The 10,683-nt window shown below is 49.4% G+C and overlaps 1 protein-coding gene across 1 annotated transcript in view; it reads right to left on the reverse strand.

Moving 5' to 3' along the window:
- Sh3bp4 (SH3 domain binding protein 4) overlaps positions 1 to 3,126 on the reverse strand; it is an 82,167-nt gene extending 79,041 nt beyond the window's left edge. Inside the window, exon 1 of the mRNA XM_075951239.1 lies at positions 2,862 to 3,126. The gene's annotated coding sequence lies outside the window, so the exon portion shown is untranslated. The remainder of the gene's footprint in view (positions 1 to 2,861) is intronic.
- Positions 3,127 to 10,683: the final 7,557 nt, after the last annotated feature.

Raw genomic sequence — 10,683 nt, forward strand, 5'->3', positions numbered from 1 at the left:
TGCAAGTTTCTTTGGAGCAGGACCTATCTGAAGCCACTAGAAGCTGTGTTAGAAATGGGGTGGCCCAGGGCTGTGGGAGTCAATGTAACTGAGGTGAGCATGGCTATCTGCCGGTTATCCCATCCCTGGCTGGCGGATTATAACCTTGGGACAAAGAAAAGTTGATGCTTATCTCTAGAGCCCTGGGAAATGTCCCAGGGATCTGACTCCAAGTCTTAGGAGAAAGATGGTAACACAACCCCATACAGGTGTCCAGGCCGAAAATAACAAAGCAGCGGGAAGGCTGTCTGCTTGCTGATTCCAACAGTGAGTTACGATGCTGTGCCCTGAGCCAGGACTGCAAGTTAGGAACACAGTGGCTCCGGCCTCCTTCCGGTGAACAGCTCTCAGAGAAACACCAATGGCCTTCTCACCCAGGAGGTGCGTACCCGCGTGTACACACACACACAGACACACACACACCTCCCACATGGTTTCCAAGGGCCAAGGGCTCTTAATTGGCTGGGAACAGAGGACTCAAACACAGGAGGCCTCCCAGGAATCGAGGGCGTAAACCCCATTCATCATTCATTCTCCTATCTCATTCTCAGACTAGAAACCAACCAGAGAATAAAAAGAAAGTCTATGCAAACAGCCCAGAGGGGAATAATTCCAGCCTGCTGCTGGATTAGCAAACAGCAAAGGAGAAATTCCAGGAAGACGTACTCCCCCAGTCCCCGACTTCTACCTTGGCCCAGAAAATTAACAGCACAACTTGTGTTAACAATAGCAGGAATGAAGGGTGCTTTTATCAACAATTTATCCGGCCAGGTTTCTGGACCCTTCCAAGCCCCTGTGCCTGAGCTCACATCTGCAACCAGACCCAGGCCACATCAAAGTGCTGGGGGCTGGAGGGGGGGGGGCAGGGGGAGCAACAATTAAAAACGAAACTATCAGAGGGTCACCAGTGACACACAGAGAATCTTCCAGCTGGGCTCTTGGCTGGGAGACAGGGTGAGGACAAAAGGCAGCCTGTGTGCCTCACCTCTCTGTCTGGGTCCCTATTAATTGTTCTTTAAGAACATTAAAGGCTGGTGCCAGGACCTGGGGACAACAGGAAAGAAAGGAAAGTCCACAGAGGCCTCACTGGCGTGGCTGCCGCCGGCCTTGGAGCTGGTCATTGTTCAGTCGGTAAACACGGGAGACAAAACAAATCTCTGGAAAACCAGGTTGTACGCTTCATATATCCTCCCAGAACCAACTGTTCCCTCATGGAGGATGACCCGGGCAGGCATTTTACAGGACAGTCCACAGCTTTGCCTGTAGCTGGCACCAGGACTCCCTGACTTCAGGACATCCACCCATCCTCCCAAGTCCAGAAGGTGCTGCAGGAAAGCCGTCTTGAGAACCCCAGCTGCTCCCAAGCTTCCCACTTTGAAGGACTTGGCCTGCACCGATAAGGAAATAAGAGTGTGTTCTGGGATCCCTGGGGCCTGCCTGGATCTTGCTTCCAGGGCAGGGTAGCCAAGCTCGAGGTAGCCTGTTTTACAGGATGACACCGTAGAACAGCTAAATGCTCCCCAGCACATTGAAATACAGCCGCTGTCCATCTAAGGATGCCAAAACGCTCCGCAAACCACCCATTATTTTTTTTATGGTGGCCTAGGAAGCAGACTGGGAATCATTACTGTCATATTTACAAGGCTCGACACCAAAACCACGAACAGGGCTGAGGTACCGGGTCTCCATTCTCTCAAGCTATACCCACCATCTCATGGAAAACCCCAGCACATCAAAAGGGAGACTCGTGACTATCAGAAACAGCCTTTGTGGTGAGGTACGCCAAAAAAACCAAACTTTGGACACTCGAGACAATCAGAAGGGTGGGGAGGGTATGGTTTCATGCAAGGGTTTTTTTGGGGGGTTATGCAAGAAGGCGCCAGGTATAATCCAATGATTAAATCTACAAGGTTGTGACACCCCCTCCCCACGAATGTGGAATCAGCATGGGTCTGTTGTGTTGTTTATTTCTGTTCTGGACACTCAATGCTTTTATAATCAGAGCAAAAGTTATGCGAACTTTATTTCTGCTGCTAAATCACAAAACAGCACAGAGCACCAATCAGCTGCACTAACAAGGGGAAGAACAAACATGAATAAAACCCAGGACGGTATTCCCTTTCAAATCTCATTGATCCACGAGGCTCCACAACCTTCTGTGCACGCAGAGCGGCCAGCCAGCTCTCCACTGCTCCTCCCGTGGGGCATCTGCTGGCGCCGGGAAAGGGCCAGCACTAGCAAGACCCCAGTCCGCACCGTGAAGCCCTCCACTACACACTGCACCTCCAGATCCCGGCTAGAAGACTCCCGGCCCCCAAACTGGGACCCTCTAACAAGACACACTCGGGGGCGCACAGCGGCTTCCCGGTAAACAGTACTTGCAGAACAACGCTCCTCTACCCCAGCCGGCTGCTCCCACCCACCCGCGCACCCCGGAGCTGTCACCTCGAGGGTGCTCGGTCACTAGATCTCCAAGACAGAAACTGGAGTTTTCAATTTCATCCTCCGGGAGGGCTCTCTGAAGAAGTTGAAATGTGCATTGTCACCAAGTTTAACCCGGAGCCGCGCGCCCTTCGCTCCTCCCCAGAACTGTGTGAGTAGCACCCGCGACCCCTCTCAGCCCTCCCTATGCCCCAGGCCCTAAAGACCACGATCGGCAGCCCGAGCCGGGCCGTGACTACAGAGGGCAGGGCACATGGAGCTCTAGGGATCTGGAGCTGCTTCGGGCTGGCCGCACCCCTGAGCCCAGGATGCAGCCCGAAGCCACCCCGCGCGCGGGGGTAGGGTGCGCCGTCCGGCCCCGGGTTTCTCGCCGCGCCTACCTGGCTCGCATGGCGCCTGGCGGGTCCTGCGGCTCCCTCGTCGTGTGGGGCTCGCCCGGCCGGGGGCGCGCGCGGCTCCGGGAACCACGGCGACGGAGATCGAGGGGCGGAGGTGGTGAAGTGCCGGGACGCCGCGACAGCTCAGAGGGCTTGGCTCTCGCCCGCGGGCTCAGAGGTGGTCTGGGCCGGGGCGGGGCGCGAGTGCGGGCGGGTCCCGGGCTCAGACAGCGGGCGCGAGGAGGGCGGAGCGCAAGCACGGACCGCGGGAGGGTTGGGGCAAAACTGGGGGCGGAGCGGGAGCGAGAGGCGGGGTCAAGCCCAGGCTGGGGCGTAGAAGACCCGGGGCGGAACTTCACGCTAGGGGCGAGTCTCAGGCGGAGAGGCGGGGCCTAGGTGAGGCTGGGGCTAACGTGGGCGGGGCATGCTCGAAGGGGCGTGGTCAATTCCAGGCTGGAGCGAGTAGGGGCAGGGTCTGGAGCTGGGGGGGAGGAGGCAGTGCTTAGCAAAGACGGGTCCGGGCTTCAGGGGGCGGGGCATCACGGAGGGGCGGGGCCAAGAGAGCCACGTCTGGTTGAGAGAAGCGGCTCGGCGGACTGGCGCCTCCACCGCCCGCGTGCAGTTCCCGCCAACGCTCCTCCTTGTCTTCCTCCTTAACAACACCAGCTGAGGAATCCGGGTTGGATCCTTAGGGGACTTTGCCCCTGGGCCCAGAGTATGCGCCTCCGACTGTCTGAGGGAGACCTCCGGTGTTCGGTTTTGGGGGAGACTCTTGTCCTCCCGCCCAGAATCAAGCTTATTGAAGGCAGTGGTTAAGCAGTTAAGCGGAGAAAAAACACGGCTTTAGGGAACAGCTACTAAGGGAGGAGAGCTGCCCGCTAGGCAGTCTGCAAACTCAATACGTGTCAGCATATTCACACTCCCTCTGCCCAGGCTCCACTGGCACAGAAGGAGACGCTCAGTGAATGAAAGCACTGCGAAGCAATGGAGCAAAAGCCCACGCTTGGCTGCTCGTATGAGTCGTCTCATGGGACTGGACAGTGGCTTGTAGGGTTGAATTGCCTCAGTGAGGCCGAATCAGCCTTCCGCCGCCGTGATAAATGGTAGGGAATGGAAGCGGCAACTTGGAAGCCGGAGCAAGCGTATCTTTAATGTCACAGATCCAAATCCGGCAACCCATTGAGTCAGTCCTCACTGCCATCACCGGCGACAGATACCGTTTAAATTTTCAAAGTGACTTCAGACGTTAACGCAGATTGTCGTATCTGTCAAGACCGCATGGGGTGTTTTGAAATCGGAATTCCAGCCAGGAGTTTTGCATCGTATCCGTGTTCTTTATGCTCCCCTTTCCCTCAACCCTTGCACTCGGCTCTGGGAGCCTCCCTTGAGAGGAATTAGGCCTTTTCCACTCCAGGTACAGTCCTGGTGGATTCGGGTAGACAGATGGGTCAGTCTAGGGCTCAGACGGTGAAATTTAGTATTCTCTTCTAACGTGGAAATCATCACAATTACTCTTAAAATATAGCTGCAGACCTTAAAGGAAGCAGTCTCCTGAAGGTTCAGGTAAAGCCTGGCTTAGCCTAGGTGGAGGGGGAGGGGACAAAGCATCCAGACTGTGGAAGGCATGTCAGGAACCAGCCTACTGTGCTGGGTAGGCTAATCCTCTCGGTGACTCACATACCTATATGAGTATGAAAATTAAATACAGAGCGTAAGTCTCCGCAGAGTGCCTAGCACAAAGTAGCTGTCACTAAGTTTTAGCTATTTGTATTACTGCTACTCCAAAGGACTAACGTCTGTCGGAGACAGGGAGGATATTAATGACTATGCGCTGGGGATAAAGCTCAGTTAGAGTTTGCCCAGCATGCACAAGGTCTGTGTTCATCCTTAGCATTAAATAAACGGGGGTGGTGTGGTGGATCCAGCCTGTACTCGAGGACTGAAGTTCAAGGACGTTGAAGACAGAAGGATCAGAAGTTGAAGGTCATACTCCACAACTTAGTAAATTCAAGGTACATAAGACCCTCTGTCTTAGGGGCTGGAAAGATGGAGCAGAGCTGCCCCAGAGGGCTGAGCTTCAATTCCCAGCTCCCTTGTGGCAGCTTACAAACATACATCTAACTGGAGTTCCAGGGGATCTGATGCCCTCTTCTGGTTTCCGTGGGCGCCAGGCATAGGCGTGGTACACAGACATACATTCAGGCAAAACACGCATTTACATAATATCTTTAAATCAATAAATTAAATTAATAAATAAATCTTTAAAAATAAAAGATCCTGTCTTAGGGCAAGAGGCGACCTGTTCAGTTGTGTGTCACATACCGTAATCCCAGTGTTTGAGAAGGTGAGGCAGGAGGATTGTGAATTCGAAGACAGTTTAGGATCTATAGCAAGACTGGAGGAATGCTTATAAAGCATTTATAAACACGGGTGAGTTGTAAATGATCAAAGGTATGAAAAGATGGAGTGCCGAAACTGCAAATAGCCCAACACGTGAAAGGCTCCTCGGCTGCACCCACCGACGAGGAAGCTCAGAGGATACAAAGGAACAGCAACGAGGTGAGAAAGCCCAAGTGTGACCTGGGCAGTGCCCTGACCACTGGGAAGCAAAGGCCGGAGACACACCACAAGTCAGCGGACGGAACGGGGCAGAAATTCAGACAGCAACATGAATGAACTCAACACTGCAGAGCGCAGGAGCTCCCGCTTTGTCCACCCGGCCAGCAGAGCATGGGATACAGAATTCAAACCTGCCTGCCTCCTAGGTGAGGAGTGGACTGAATCCAGGGTCTAGAAGCAAAATAAGGGAGAGAAAGAGAAGGCCGCTTCTTCCTGCCTAAGTCAGATTCGACTTTGAGAGAACTAAACTGGGGAGAGAGAACACTGTGTTTAGGTTAAGCCATCTGTGAAGCATTGTGTGTTCTGGAAGGAATGAGGTCTCTAGATACGCTTCCTGCTGAATGCGTGCTTTGTGCCTCTGCTGGTTGTTTTTGTTTTTTTTTTTTTTGACTTGCCCTTATTTTAAAGATCTCTAAGACAAAAAGAAGGGGAAAATGAGCCACCTTGAGCAGTCACCATGTTCAAGTGTTCGTCAAGCATGACGGGTGCAAAGGGGACAGCAAAAGTCAATAACCCGGGTTTCTCAGTACAAGAACAGTGCTCGTTTGTCTCATGAATTAAAGCGTTCCGAGAGCTGGGCACATTGCCAAGCACCTATAGTCCCATCAGTTGGGAGATAGAGGCAGGAGGATCAGGAGTTCAAGGTCAGCTTCTCTTAAAAGAGTGTGTTCCAGGTCAGCCTGCTCAAAACACAAACAGAAGTAAAAAATGTTAGCGGCAAGTGTGGTATGAATGGAAACATTGGTCCTGAATGAAACCTTTTCTTAACATTTCATGATGAAGGTAGATTGCTTGTCTGTAAAAGTTCATTGTAAGCTTTGGATGTCTATCAAGACTATGTACATGCAAACCAGTCGGTGGTGGCGCACACCTTTAATCCCAGCATTCAGGAGGCAGAGACAGGCGGCTGTCCGTGAGTTCGAGGCCAGCCTGGTCTACAAGAGCTAGTTCCAGGAGAGGCTCCAAAGCTACAGAGAAACCCTGTCTTGAAAAACAAACAAATAAACAAATAATCAACCTATGTACACGCACACAACACATATATATGAATTTGATACATATACTTATATTTATAGATATATACATAAACATATACAGAAAGACAGAGTGGTGGGCTATCAAACCTGATTGTGTGGGCTCATGGGCCAACTTGACCTCCCGATGGCTGGGTAAAATGAGGCCATGCCATCTGTGCCTGTTTTCTCATCCTAAGGTAGGCACCACTGGGCAGGTGAAATGGCTCAGGAGGTAGAAGTGCTTGTCATGTGAAGCCTGACACTGTGAGTTCAGTCCCAGGGACCCACATGGTGGAAAGAGTTGACCTCTGGCCTCTATACCTATGCTGTGACAAGACATAGCCCTCTTCTCATAATGAAATAAATGTAAAAAAAAAATAGAGATAGATGTGATGCTTGCAAGGATTAATTGAGATAATGTGTGGATATCGATTAGCACAGCGCTGGGCACACAATACATCACTTCCAGATAACCACCTGTTATTTACATACACATAACCTGACAAATGATTCTTTGGTTCACCTTAAATCCAAGTGAGTGAGATGTCCTTTTCAAAGGGATGCCCATGGTGCTTTTAGGAAACAAGTTGGTGACACTGGCCAAGACGGTGACTTGGGGGAGTTCTGCATAGGTCTCTCTGCAATCATGTACTCAATGTGTTGTAAAAACTGCATTTTGGGGACGCCTCATATGTTGTTAAGCCTCGAGTCTGAAATTTACCCCCACACAATCACATTTTGAACCCTTATATCTAGCTCATTGATGCTATTTTGGGAAACCTTTAAGAACTATGGCCTAGCTGGTAGAAGTAGGCCATTAAGGATGGGGCTTTCCCTGTGAGAGCCTGGCCCCAGGTTTCTTGTCTTCTGTTCTGCTTCCTGGCCACCCATGATGTTAACAAGCCTCTCCCACACTCCCTCCACCAGGTGCTAAGCTGCACCCCCTTTTCTGAACCGAAACCGTGAATGACAACCTCTCCCTTTTCACTCATTCTCCCTTGTAGGTATTTTCTTCCACGGATTCGAAAGTTACTGGCTTCTGCCATCTAGACCCGGGAAAGTGAGATGCAGAGAAAAGACACTCAATGACCTATTACTAACCCAGCTGCGTCCCATCCGCGCCAAACAGTACTGCCTGTGCTCCATGAGAGTAATCAGCAAAGCCACTAACACACGTCCAGGATCGCCAGCTCGGACCAGAGCAATGCCAAGTGGCTCTCGCAATCCTGAACTCTACAGACATGCTCTAGTATGCCATCGTCGCTCTGGCCACCTGGAAAACACACTTCACACAAGGGGGTGGCTGCTCCGGAATCAGAAGCAGGCCCATCAATAAAGCATCTCTCTGTCTACTCGGGGATGTGCTCAGCCATGAAATAGAAAGGATAATATTTCTTTAGAGGAATGAAATCAATACGAACCAAAATAGCGGTGCGGAGGGGAAAACAGGGTTGAGAGCTGCTAGGGAAGGAAGAGTCACTCTTTTTTTTGTAGGAGTTGCCTAACTGCTGGTAGGTTACCCCTTTCTTATTGGACCCCATACCTGAGAACAGGTGGACAAGGCTCGCTGGACTTAGTGAGTTAGTGAAAACGCAAAAGCAGAGGGCATGAAGTTAGGAGGGAGATCTGAAGAGAGTTAACAGGGGAATGGAAGATAGATATGATTGTATTTCCATGTGTACATGTATGAAATTCTCAAAGAATAGATAAAAGGGCATATGTGACCTAGTTACAGAAGGGCTGAAGGCATATAGTACCTGATACTCTTCCAGCAGAAAATACAGGTCATAGAATAATATCTGGGGAGAAAGCTACACGTCCAGCAGCCTACATATAAAAGAGATTGATTCACCTGAATGAATGAAAAGAACTTCAAATTGGGGGCTGGAGAGATGTACTGCTCTCCCAGAGAGGGCTGGAGTTCAGTTCCTGGTGCCCACATCAGGCAGACCACAACCCCTAGAACTCCAGCCCCAAGGGGATCCAACACCTGTGGCCTCCACAGGCACCCCCACAAATGTGCACATGCACGTAATTAAAAAGAAAAGAAATGGGTTTGTTTATTCATTTTTTAAAGAAAGAAATTCAAAGCTGCTGTCTCTGGCTTTGAGTGTGCAGAGAGATAACCTGACCTCAATCCCCCAGAATGCCAACCACCTCCCCACGTCCATTCCACAGCCAGCATGGGGAAGGAACCCTGAAGACAAAGCTGTTTTCTTCTTAAGAACCCTGGCTTTCCGTCGGTAACACCTGTCCCTCTGCCTAAAATCCGCGTGGAAGAGACTGTCTCTAGCCTAATCTGCAGGAAATCCATCTATTTTGTCTGTGTTTATTTGAAACTGAGAATGAATCTACGTGATTCTTGGGCTAATATTTGGAGTAGGAAGTTAGGTTTGTAACAGCTAACATTGCAGCTTAGCCTTTCTTAACTGCCCTTAAGAGTCAGCTGTGAGCTAGGTGTGCTGGAGCTCATATGTAATCCTAAAACCCAAGGGCTCAGGCAAGAGAACCTCAAGGCCGAGGCCAGCCTGGGCTACACAGCAAGTCCTTGCCTTAAAAATTCAACAACAAAATAAGCAAGTAAATGGACCAGGAGCCATAGCTCAGTTGGTAAAGTACTGGCATGCACACAGCCATAGATTCAGTTCCCAGTACTGCGTAAGATAGGTGCCTGTAATCTTAGGCAGGGATAAATAAATAAATAGTCAACAAAATTAAAACATAAATCTTTTAAGCTGGACATGGTGGCTCCTGTCTTTAATCCCAGCACTCAGGAGGCAGAGGCAGGTGGATGTCTGAGTTCAAGGCCAGCCAGGTCTACAGAGCAAGTTCCAGGACAGACAAAGCTACACAGAGAAACCTTGTCTCAAAAAAAAAAAAAAATAGGTATTTTAGGAAGCAGTTTTCTCTCTCTCTCTCTTAACACCCACACTTAAATCTGTGTTAAACTTTTTCTTTATAAACTTCAACTTCACTTCCAAAATTAAAACAATGAAAGTCAGCTGCGACTCTAAAAATGTAATAGCCATAGCACTGAGATCAACTGTATAGTGACTCCAAGGGACACAGCTGAATTATCAGAATTCAGATCTGAGGTTGTACTATCCTAATGCTGTGATTTGTCACTGTAATTAGTATAATAAAGAAGCTAACTGACCAATAGCTGAACAGGATAAAGCGAGGCAGGAGAGCCAGGCTTGGAGGAAGAAGGGTGAAGTCCAGAGTCACCAGCGAAGGCAGAGGGAGCAGGAGATGACATGCTATGTTAATAAAGGTACTATCACATGGCAGAGCATAAATAAGGAATTACGGGTTAACTTAAAATATTAGAGTCTGAGCTATTGGGGGCTGGAGAGATGGCTCAATGGTTAAGAGCATTGTCTGCTCTTCCAAAGGTCCTGAGTTTGATTCCCAGCAACCACATGGTGGCTCACAACCATCTGTAATGGGGTCTGGTGCCCTCTTCTGGTCTGCAGGCATACACACAGATGGAATATTGTATACATAATAAATAAATATTAAAAAAATATATAGAGTCTGAGCTATTGACCGAGCATTTATAATTAATATATAAGTCTCCGTGTTGGTTATTTGGGGCAGGCAGTTGGGGTGAGGAAACTTCCACCTACACCTTGTCTTACTTTGCAAACAAATTCTATAACTATTTTAATCATGAATCCAATATGAAATTCGGCCAAAAATGTTACATATTTTATTGCCATGGGATGAGAGATAAAGACATAGTCTTTGCAGTAAGCTGTGATGACTGTATGCTTATTTCTTTTTTTAATATTTATTTATTTATTATGTATACAATATTCTTTCTGCATGTATGACTGAAGGCCAAAAGAGGGCACCAGACCTCATTACAGATGGTTGTGAGCCACCATGTGGTTGCTGGGAATTGAACTCAGGACCTTTGGAAGAGCAGGCAATGCTCTTAACCTCTGAGCCATCTCTCCAGCCCTGTATGTTTATTTCTTAAAGTGAGAGTCTCACTCTCACTTTGTGTGTGTGTGTGTGTGTGTGTGTGTGTGTGTGTGTGTGTGTGTGTGCGCGCGCGCGCGTGCGCGCGTGCAAGCTGTGAATAAAATCCAGGACCTCTAACGTGCTAAGAAATCCCTCTCCCACTGAGCTACATCCAGAACCCTTCTTTGTATATTCATTCTCAGATTAAACAGTCAGACACT

Source organism: Microtus pennsylvanicus, chromosome 17 (assembly GCF_037038515.1).
Source record: "Microtus pennsylvanicus isolate mMicPen1 chromosome 17, mMicPen1.hap1, whole genome shotgun sequence".
NCBI lineage: Eukaryota > Metazoa > Chordata > Mammalia > Rodentia > Cricetidae > Microtus > Microtus pennsylvanicus.